Genomic DNA, 9,800 nt, shown 5'->3' with positions numbered 1-9,800 from the left:
CATTTGTTGTATCTGAAAGACGACGGCCATTCAGTCTTAACTGATGATCAGAGTCCTGGGGATCTCTACTGGGATCTGTCTGGGGATCTGTCCGGGGATCTGTCCTGGGGATCTGTCCTGGGCATCTGTTCTGGGGATCTGTCCTGGCATCTGTACTGGGATCTGTCCTGGGGATCTGTCCTGGGGATCGTCCTGTTGGATCTCTACGAGGATCTGTCCTGGCATCTGTCCTGGCATCTGTTCTGGGGATCTGTCCTGTGGATCTGCTACTGGGGATCTGTCCTGGGGATCTCTACTGGGGATCTTACTGGGGATCTGTCCTGGGCATCTGTTCTGGGATCTTCCTGTGGATCTCTACTGGGATCTTTCCTGGGGATCTCTACTGGGGATCTTCTACTGGGGATCTGTCCTGGGGATCTTCTACTGGGGATCTGTCCTGGGGATCTGTCCTGGGGATCTCTACTGGGGATCTATCCTGGGGATCTATCCTGGGATCTGTCCTGGGATCTGTCCTGGGATCTGTCCTGGGCATCTGTCCTGGCATCTCTACTGGGCATCTGTCCTGGGGATCTCTACTGGGGATCTCCTGGGGATCTCTACTGGGGATCTTCCTGGGGATCTCTACTGGGGATCTGTCCTGGATCTCTACTGGGGATCTGTCCTGGGCATCTGTCCTGGGATCTGTTGATCCTTCTTCTTCAGACTGGTGTCTGATCACCTGTATATGAAGAAGGGATCAACTCACCTGAATACAGTTCTTTTACCTTCAGCACAGATTTAGATCACGTGTTCAATATATTGAGCACAATCTCGTTCTTACCTTCCCCTTCTTTGCTTGTGACCTAGGTGTGTCTGACGTGGATGTGGCGCCGCTCAACATGCGCTTGATGGCTCTCTGGACTTCCTGAATCAACATGCTCTTGATGGCTCTCTGGACTTCCTGAATCAACATGCTCTTGATGGCTCTCTGGACTTCCTGATTCAAACATGCTCTTGATGGCTCTCTGGACTTCCTGATTCAAAATGCTTTGATGACTCTCTGAGCCTGATTCAACATGCTCTTGATGGCTCTCTGGACTTTCTGATTCAACATGTTCTGTCATTTCTGCAGTTGTACAACCTGATTTGTCTGAAGCCATGAGATCTGCAAAACTGTCCTGCTTTTTCCTGAAAGAAAACATTGGACATGTTTACTGTTGAAAAGGCTGTTCCTTGTTAATCAGTCTTGACTTGGTCCATCGAGCCATAAAGACCTGTGGGGATTCAACTATACACTGGAACAGCTCTCCACTAGTGACCCTGTTTTTCATGGTCCTTCTAGTCGGATATAACGATACTGAACAAATATAAACGCTACATGCAACAATTTCAAACATTTTGCAGAGTTACACTTCATATAAAGAAATCAGAAATTGAAATTGAAATAAATGTTTTAGGCCCTAATCTATGGATTTCACATGACTGGGCAGGGGCACTGCCATGGGTGGGCCTGGGAGGGCATAGGCCCACCCACTGGGGAGCCAGGCCCAGCCAATCAGAATGAGCTATATTACAGACAGAAATACTCATCTGGCAAAGGTGAAATGCTCACTAACAGGAATGTCAACAAATTTGTGAACAAAATTGGAGAGAAATAAGCTTTCTGTGTATACGGAACATTTCTGGGATCTTTTATTTCAGCTCATGAAACACAGAACCAACACTTTCCATGTTGCAKTTCTGTTCAGTGTAGTAACTGAAGTGGGATTGGTTACCTAGCGATGTGGGATCCAGTTCCCCATTGCTGGTCAGGTCTCCGTCTGAGGTGATGATATCACCAAACAGGAAGTGTATCTTCTCCTGGGCATGCTCCTGATTGGAGGAGCCGTGAAGGGCGTTGTGGAGGATGTCTAAGGCGAAGCGGGCCCTCAGGGACCCCGGGGCCGTCACCTGGGCCAGACCAGGGTCTGTGGGGCCCATCATGGACCGCCACTCCTCCACAGCATTTTCCTTGGTCAGCACCAGCAGCACACAGGGCCGCTGCAGAGACCAGGGATTCAGATGCATCTTCTACCCTGAGCATTATAAGTCGTCTCTTCTCTGAGCATTATTAACTGTCTCTTCTCCCCTGAGCATTATTAACTGTCTCTTCTAGCCCTGAGCATTAATTAACTGTCTCTTCTACCCTGAGTTATTACTGTCTCTTCTACCTGAGCTTATTAACTGTCTCTTCCACCGAGCTTATTAACTGTCTCTCCTACCCTGAGCATTATTAACTGTTCCTTCTTCCTGAGCATTTATTAACTGTTCTTTTCCCTGAGCATTATTCACTGTCTCTTCTACCTGAGCATTATTAACTGTCTCTTCTTCCCTGAGCATTATTAACTGTCTCTTCTTCCCTGAGCATTATTACTGTCTCTTCTACCCTGAGCATTATTAACTGTCTCTTCTTCCCTGAGCATTATTAACTGTCTCTTCTACCCTGAGCATTATTACTGTCTCTTCTCCTGAGCATTATTAACTGTCTCTTCTCCCTGAGCATTATTAACTGTCTCTTCTTCCCTGAGCATTATTAACTGTCTCTTCTACCCTGAGCATTATTAACTGTCTTTCTACCCTTGAGCATTATTAACTGTCTCTTCTTCCCTGAGCATTATTAACTGTCCTTCTTCCCTGAGCATTATTAACTGTCTCTTCTTCCCTGAGCATTATTATGTCTCTTCTTCCCTGAGCATTATTAACTGTCTCTTCTACCTGAGCATTATTAACTGTCTCTTCTACCTGAGCATTATTAACTGTCTCTTCTACCCTGAGCATTATTAACTGTCTCTTCTACCTGAGCATTATTAACTGTCTCTTCTTCCCTGAGCATTATTAACTGTTTTCTCCCTGAGCATTATTACTGTCTCTCTACCCTGAGCATTATTATGTCTTTCTACCCTGAGCTTATTAACTGTCTCTTCTACCCTGAGCATTATTAACTGTCTCTTCTTCTGAGCATTATTAACTGTCTTTCTTCCCTGAGCCTTATTAACTGTCTCTTTCTGACCCTGAGCATTATTAACTGTCTCTTCTTCCCTGAGCTTATTAACGTTCTCTTCTTCCCTGAGCATTATTCACTGTCTTCTCCCTGAGCATTATTAACTGTCGCTTCTTCCCTGAGCATTATTAACTGTTCTTTTCCCTGATCATTATTAACTGTCTCTTCTACCCTGAGCATTATAACTGTCTTTTCTACCCTGAGCATTATTAACTGTTCTTTCTTCTCTGAGCATTATTAACTGTCTCTTCTCTCCCTGAGCATTATTAACTGTCTCTTCTTCCCTGAGCATTATTAACTGTCTCTTCTACCCTGAGCATTATTACTGTCTTCTTTCCCCTGAGCATTATTAACTGTCTCTTCTTCCCTGAGCATTTTAAACTGTTCTTCTTTTCCCTGAGCATTATTAACTGTCTCTTCTACCTGCGCATATTAACTGTCCTTCTACCCTGAGCATTATTAACTGTCTCTTCTACCTGAGCATTATTAACTGTCTCTTCTTCCCTGAGCATTATTAACTGTCTCTTCTACCCCTGAGCATTATTAACTGTCTCTCTCTACCCTGAGCATTATTAATGTCTTTCACCTGGCATTTTAACTGTCTCTTCTTCCCTGAGCATTATTAACTGCTCTTCTTCCCTGAGCATTATTACTGTCTCTTCTCACCTGAGCATATTAACTGTCTCTTCTCCCTGAGCTTATTAACTGTCTCTTCTTCTGGCATTATTACTGTCTCTTCTACCCTGAGCATTATTAACTGTCTCTTCTCCCTGAGCATATTAACTGTCTTCTTCCCTGACATTATTAACTGTCTCTTCACCCTGAGCATTATTCTGTCTCTTCTACCCTGGGCATTATTAACTGTCTCTTCTTCCTGAGCATTATTAACGTCTCTTCTTCTCTGAGCATTATTAACTGTCTCTTCTTCCTGAGCATTATAACTGTCTCTTCTTCCCTGAGCATTATTAACTGTCTCTTCTTCCCTGAGCATTATTAACTGTCTCTTCTAACCCACCCCCCCCTGAGCATTATTAACTGTCTCTTCTTCCCTGAGCATATAACTGTCTCTTTCTCCTGAGCATTATTACCTGTTCTTCTACCCTGAGCATTATTACTGTCTCTTCTTCCCTGAGCATTATTAACTGTTCTTCTTCCCTGAGCATTATTACTGTCTCTTCTTCCTGAGCATTATTAACTGTCTCTCTACCTGAGCATTATTAACTGTCACTTCTCCCTGCAGCCATTATTAACTGTCCTCTTCTACCTGAGCATTATTACTGTCTCTTCTACCCTGAGAATTATTAACTGTCTGCTCTTCCTGAGCATTATTAACTCTCTGCTCTAGCTCATGTTTCAATGATCTCATGAGACTGACAGCACACTCAGCACTAACCCAGAGCTGACCTCTAACCAGGCTGACCTTAACCAGAGCTGTCCTCTAACCCAGAGCTGTCTCTACCGCAGCTGACTACCAGAGCTGACCTTACCAGAGCGACCTCTCATAACACTAACCCAGAGCTGTCCTCTACCCAGAGTGACCTCTACCAACCAGACTGACTCTAACCCAGATCTGACCTCCTAACACTAACCCAGGCTTCTCTAACAGAGCTGACCTTCTAACAACTAACCCAGAAGCTGTCCTCTAACCCAGAGCTGTCTCTAACCCAGAGCTGACTCCAACCCAGAGCTGAACCTCTAACCGAGCTGACCTCTACACTCCAGAGCTGTCTCCTAACCCAGAGTGACCTCTAACACGTAACCCAGACTGACTCTACCAGAGCTGTCCTCTACAGGCGGACCTCTAACACTAACCCAGAGCTGACCTCTAACCCAGAGCTGACTCTAGAACCACTAGACCCAGAGCTGCCCTAACCCAGAGCTGACCCTACTAACCAGATGTGCTCTAACCCAGACTGACTCTAACACTACCCGAGCTGTCCTCTAACCCAGAGCTGTCCTCTACCAGAGCTGACCTCCAACCAGAGCTGACCTCTAACCCAGAGCTGACCTCTAACACTAACCAGAGCTGCCTTAACCCAGAGCGACCTCTACACTAAACCCAGAGCTGACCTCTACCCAGAGCTGTCCTCCAACCGAGCTGTCCTCCACACCTCAGAGCTGTCTCTACGAGCTGACCTCTAACCAGAGCTGTCCTCTACCCAGAGCCTGTCCTCAACCAGAGCGACCTCTAACACTAACCCAGAGCTGACCTCTAACCCAGAGCTGTTCCTCTAACCAGAGCTGACCTCTAACAACTAACCAGAGCTGTCTCAACCAGAGCTGACTCTAACCCAGAGCTGACTCTAACCAGAGCTGTCCTCTAACCAGACTTCCTCTACCAGAGCTGCCTCTAAACCCAGAGCTGACCTCTAACCCAGAGCTGTCGTCTAACCCAGAGCTGACCTCTAACCCAGAGCTGTCCTCTAACCAACTGACTCTACCCAGAGCTGTCCTCCAACCCAGAGCTGTCCTCCAACCAGAGCTGACCTCTAACCCAGAGCTGTACCTCTAACCAAGCTGACTCTAACCAGAGCATGCCCTCAACCCAGAGCTGCCCTACACACCCAGAGTGACCTCTAACCCAGAGCTGTCTCGTAACCCAGAGCTGACCTACCAGAGTGCCTCTAACCAGAGCTGCCTTAACAGGCTGCTTACGAGCTGTCTTCTAACCAGAGCTGACCTCTAACACTAACCCAGAGACTGTCCTCTAACCCAGAGCTGACCCTCTAACACTAACCCAGAGCTGACCTCTAACCAGAGCTGACCTCTAACCGCAGAGAGCTGTCCTCCAACCTAACCAGAGCTGAACCTCTAACACTAACCAGAGCTACCTCTAACCAGAGATTCTCAACCCAGAGCTGACCTCTAACTCCAGAGCTGCCTCAACCCAGCTGCCTAACCAGAGCTGACCTCTAACACTAACCAGAGCTGTCCTCTAACACTAACCCAGAGCTGTGACCTCTAAATACCAGAGCTGAACCCTACCAGGCTGACTCTACCCAGAGCTGACCTCCAGACACTAACCCAGAGCTGACCTCTAAACACTACCCAGAGCTGACCTCTAACCCAGAGCTGCTCCAACCCAGAGATTGTCTCCAACACTAACCCGAGCTGACCTTCTAACAGAGCTGTCCTCTAACCAGAGTGACCTCTAACCCAGAGTGACTCTAACCCAGAGCTGTCCTCTAACCAGAGCTGACCTCTAACCCAGAGCTGACCTCTAACACTACCCAGAGCTGTCCTCTAACAAGCTGACTCTTAACCCAGAGCTTGTCTCTAACACTAACCAGAGCTGCCTAACCCAGACTGCCTCTACACTAACCCGAGTGACCTCCAACATAACCCAGAGCGTCCTCTAACACTAACCCAGAGCTGTCTCTACATCTCACCCAGAGCTGACTCTCTACACTAACCAGACTACTAAACCCGAGCTTTCCCTCTACACTAACCAGAGCTGACCCTAACACTAACCAGAGCTGACCTTAACACTACCCAGAGTCTGTCCTCTAACCCAGAGCTGTCCTCTAACCAGAGCTGACTCTAACACTAACCCGAGCTTCCTCTAACCCAGAGTTGACCTCCACTAACAGGCTACTACCAGAGCTGACTCTAACCAGAGCTGACCTTAACACTTAACCCAGAGCTGTCCTCTAACCAGAGCTGACTCTCATAACCCAGAGCTTACCTCTTAACACTAACCCAGAGCTGTCCTCTAACACTAACCCAGAGCTGACTCTAACCAGCAAGCTGACCTCTACCAGAGCTGACCTCTAACCAGAGCTGTCCTCCAGACTCTAACCCAAGCTCGCCTCTAACACTAACCCAGAGGCTGACTCTCTAACCAGGCTGTCCTCCACACAAACCAAGCTGTCCTCCAAAACTACCAGAGCTGTCTCCTAACCCAGAGCTGGCCTCTCCAACACTAACCAGAGTGTCCTCTAACGATACCAGAGCTGTCCTCTAACACTAACAGAGCTGCTACCTCTAAGCTCTCTAACCCAGAGCTGTCCTCTAACACTTAACCCAGAGCTGTCCTCCAACACTAACCAGAGCTGTCCTCAACACTAACCCAGAGCTGTCCCGAACACTTAACAAGAGCTGTCTCTACCCAGAGCGACCTCTAACACTACCCAGAGCTGTCCTCTAACACAACCAGAGCTGACCTCTAACCAGAGCTGTCCTCTGACTACTTAACCCAGAGCTGTCCAACTAACCCAGAGCTGACCTCTAACCAGAGCTGTCTCTAACACTGACCCAGAGCTGTCCTCTAACACTAACCCAGAGCTGACTCTAACCCAGAGCTGTCTCTAACTAACCCAGAGCTGTCCTTCCAACACTAACCCAGAGCTGTCCTCTAACCAGAGCTGTTACGCTTCTACACCCAGAGCTGTCTCTAACACTAACCCGAGCTGGACTCTAACCAGAGCTGTCCTCTAACACTACCCAACTGCTACCAGAGCTCCAACCTGACCAAGCTGCTCTACACTACAGAGCTGACTCTACACTAACCCAGAGCTGACTCAACAACTACCAGAGCTGACCTCCAACACTAACACCAGAGCTGTCTCCACCTAACCCAGAGCTGTCCTCTAACACACAGAGCTGACCTCCACACTAACCCAGAGCTGACCTCCAACACTAACCAGAGCTGACCTCCAACACTAACCAGAGCTGTCCTTTAACACACCCAGAGCTGATCTCCACACTACCCCAGAGCTGTCCTCTAACACTAACCAGAGCTGTCCTAACACTAACCCAGAGCTGTCCTCTAACACTACCAGAGCTGTCCTCTAAACACTAACCCAGAGCTGTCTCAACACTAACCAGAGCTGTCCTCTAACACTAACCAGAGCTGACCTCCACAACTAACCAGAGCTGTCCTCAACACGTTAACCCAGAGCTGACTTCAACACTAACCAAGCTGCTCCAACACTAACCCAGAGCTCTCACACTACCCAGAGCTGTCCTCTAACACTAACAGAGCTGTCCTCTAACACTAACCAGAGCTGCTCTAACACTAACCGAGGTCCTCTAACCCAGAGCTGACCTCTAACCCAGAGCTGTCCTCCAAACTAACCCAAGCTGACCTCTAACCCAGAGCGCTGAACACAGGCTGTTCTCCAACACTAACCCAGACTGTCCTCCAACACTAACCAGAGCTGTCCTCCAACACTAACCAGAGCTGAACTCTAACACTAACCCAGAGCGTCCCTACTAACAGAGCTGCTCTAACACTAACCCAGAGCTGACTCTAACCAGAGCTGCTAACACTAACCCAGAGCTGTCCTCTAACACTAACCCAGAGCTACCTCCACTAACCCAGAGCGTCTGCTAACCACTAACCCAGAGCTGACCTCTAACCCAGAGCTGACTCCAGACACTAACAGAGCTGTCCTCCTAACACTAACCCAGAGCTGACTCCACACTAAGCCAGAGCTGACCTCTAACCAGAGTGTCCTCCAACACACCCAGAGACTGAATCCCTAACACTAACCAAGCTGTCCTCCAACAAACCAGAGTGTCCTCCAACACTACCCAGAGCTGTCCTCTAACACTAACCGAGCTAGCACTCCAAACTACCCAGAGCTGTCCTCCAACACTAACCCAGAGCTTGTCCTCTACACTAACCAGAGCTGACCTCCAACACTAACCCAGAGACTGTACCTCACAACCTAACCCAGAGCTGACTCAAACACTAACCCAGAGCTGTCCTCTAACCAGAGCTGTCCTCTAACACTAACCCAGAGCTGTCCTCCACACTAACCAGAGCTGTCCTCCATAACACTACTCCAGCAGCTACCTCTAACACTAAACCAGAAGCGGTCCTCAAACTAACCCAGGCTGCCTCTAAACCGAGCTGCTCTAACTAACCCAGAGCTGTCCTCTAACACAACCAGAGCTGACCTCTAACACTAACCCAGAGCTGTCCTCTAACACTAACCAGAGCTGTCACTCCAACACTAACCAGAGCTGTCCTCTACACTAACCCGAGCTGTCCTCAACACTAACCCAAGCTGTCCTCCTAACACTAACCCGAGCTGCCTCCAACACTACCCCAGGCTGTCCTCACCATACCAGAGCGTCCTCACACTAACCAGCTGTCTTACACTAACCCAGAGCTGTCCTCCAACCTAACCCAGGCTGTCCGCTCACCTCCACACTAACCCAGAGCTGTCCTCTAACACACTAACCAGAGCTGTCTCCAACACTAACCCAGAGCTGTCCTCTCAACAACTAAACCCAGGAGCTGTCCTCCACACTAACCCAGAGCTGTCCTCTAACACTAACCAGAGCTGGTCCTCCAACACTAACCCAGAGCTGTTCCCTAACCCGAGTGCTCCAACACTAACCCAGGCTGTCCTCCACACTAACCCAGAGCTGGCTCCAACACTAACCCAGAGCTGTTCGAACCAACACTAACCAGAGCTGCCTCAACACTAACCCAGAGTTCCAAGCTACTCAACACTAACCAGAGCTGTCTCCAACACTAACCCAGAGCTGTCCTCCAACACTAAACCAGAGCTGTCCTCCAACACTAACCAGAGCTGTTACCTCTAACACTAACAGAGCTGTCCTCTAACACTAACCCAGAGCTGTCCTCCAACACTAACCCAGAGCTGCTCTACACTAACCCAGAAGCTGTCCTCTACCAACCGTCTGTAACCTAACCCAGAGCTGACCTCCAACACTACAGAGCTGACCCTAACACTAACCAGAGCTTCCTCTAACCAGAGTGACCACTAACAGAGCTGACCTCTAACACTAACCAGAGCTGTCCTCT

General features: G+C 48.5%; 1 long non-coding RNA gene and 1 other non-coding gene across 2 annotated transcripts; both read right to left on the bottom strand.

Annotated features, from left to right (window-relative positions):
* Nucleotides 1-267: 267 nt before the first annotated feature.
* On the bottom strand, nt 268-979 carry LOC139026560 (uncharacterized). The gene is made up of 4 exons (XR_011478390.1): nt 821-979; nt 551-718; nt 384-423; nt 268-282 (listed from the first exon to the last, which is right to left on the bottom strand). It is a non-coding gene; the product is annotated as an uncharacterized lncRNA (long non-coding RNA).
* Nucleotides 980-1,005: 26 nt separating this feature from the next.
* LOC112077979 (uncharacterized) lies at nt 1,006-1,783 on the bottom strand. The gene is made up of 3 exons (XR_011478391.1): nt 1,755-1,783; nt 1,092-1,144; nt 1,006-1,026 (listed from the first exon to the last, which is right to left on the bottom strand). It is a non-coding gene; the product is annotated as an uncharacterized protein (transcript).
* Nucleotides 1,784-9,800: the final 8,017 nt, after the last annotated feature.

This window comes from Salvelinus sp. IW2-2015, unplaced genomic scaffold (genome assembly GCF_002910315.2).
Source record: "Salvelinus sp. IW2-2015 unplaced genomic scaffold, ASM291031v2 Un_scaffold5114, whole genome shotgun sequence".
NCBI lineage: Eukaryota > Metazoa > Chordata > Actinopteri > Salmoniformes > Salmonidae > Salvelinus > Salvelinus sp. IW2-2015.
The sequence above is the reverse complement of the archived record's forward strand: the minus strand, read 5'-3'. Positions and strand labels throughout refer to the sequence as shown.